Source organism: Triticum urartu, chromosome 7A (genome assembly GCF_056163025.1).
Source record: "Triticum urartu cultivar PI428250 chromosome 7A, HENAU_Tu73, whole genome shotgun sequence".
Classification (NCBI taxonomy): Eukaryota; Viridiplantae; Streptophyta; class Magnoliopsida; order Poales; family Poaceae; genus Triticum; species Triticum urartu.
Window position 1 is genome coordinate 490,168,242 of NC_141879.1, and position 1,757 is coordinate 490,169,998.

A 1,757-nucleotide genomic window follows, 5' to 3' on the forward strand; every position below is an offset into this window, starting at 1 on the left:
ACTGTTCTGTTCATCATGACACATTCATCATTGTCATATTGCTTAGCATGATCATGTAGTTGACATCGTATTTGTGGCAAAGCCACCGTTCATAATTCTTTCATACATGTCACTCATGCATCATTGCACATCCCGGTACACCGCCGGAGGCATCCATATAGAGTCATACTTTGTTCTAAGTATTGAGTTGTAATTCTTGAGTTGTAAGTAAAAAGAAGTGTGATGACCATTATTAGAGCATTGTCCCAGTGAGGAAAGGATGATGGAGACTATGATTCCCCCACAGGTCGGGATGAGACTCCGGACGAAAAAAAGAAAGAAAAGAGGCCAAATGAAAAATAAAAAGAAAGAATGCCCAAATAAAAGAAGAAGAAAATGAGAGAAAAATAGAGAAGGGACAATGTTACTATCCTTTTTCCATACTTGTGCTTCAAAGTAGCACCATGATCTTCATGATAGAGAGTCTCCTATGTTGTCACTTTCATAAACTAGTGGGAATTTTACATTATAGAACTTGGCTTGTATATTCCAATGATGGGCTTCCTCAAATTGCCCAAGGTCTTCATGAGCAAGCAAGTTGGATGCACACCCACTTAGTTTCTTTTGTTGAGCTATCATACACTTATAGCACTAGTGCATCCGTTGCATGGCAATCCCTACTCACTCACATTGATATCTATCAATGGGCATCTCCATAGCCCGTTGATACGCCTAGTTGATGTGAGACTATCTTCTCTTTTTTTGTCTTCTCCACAACCACCATTCTATTCCACCATAGTGCTATATCCATGGCTCACGCTCATATATTGCGTGAAGATTGAAAAAGTTTGAGAACATCAAAAGTATGGAACAATTGCTTGGCTTGTCATCGGGGTTGTGCATGATTTAATATTTTGTGTGATGAAGATAGAGCATAGCTGGACTATATGATTTTGTAGGGATAACTTTCTTTGGCCATGTTATTTTGAGAAGACATGATTGCTTAGTTAGTATGCTTGAAGTATTATTATTTCTATGTCAATATTAAACTTTTATCTTGAACCTTACTGATCTGGACATTCATGCCACAATAAAGAGAAATTACATTGAAATATGTTAGGAAGCATTCCATATCAAAAATTCTTTTTTTATCATTTACCTACTCGAGGACAAGCAGGAATTAAGCTTGGGGATGCTTGATACGTCTCCAACGTATCTATAATTTTTGATTGCTCCATGCTATTATATTATCTATTTTGGATGTTAATGGGCTTATTTTTACACTTTTATATTATTTTTGGGACTAACCTATTAACCAAAGGCCTAGCCCAAATTGCTGTTTTTTGCCTATTTTAGTGTTTCGCCGAAAAGGAATATCAAACGGAGTCCAAACGGAACGAAACCTTCGGGAGTGTTATTTTTGGAACAAACGTGATCCAGGAGACTTGGAGTGGATGTCAAGAAGCAATCAAAGAGGCCACGAGGTAGGGGGGCGCGCCCACCCCCCTGGGCGCGCCCTCCACCCTCGTGGGCCCCTCGTTGCTCCACCGACCTACTTCTTCCTCATATATATATATATATATATATATCCATATACCCCGCAAACATCCAGGAGCACCACGAAACCCTATTTCCACCACTGCAACCTACTTTACCCAAGAGATCCCATCTTGGGTCCTTTTTCGGAGCTCCATCGGAGGGGGCATTGATCGTGGAGGGCCTCTACATCAACTCCATGGCCCCTCCGATGATGTGTGAGTAGTTTACTTCAGACCTTC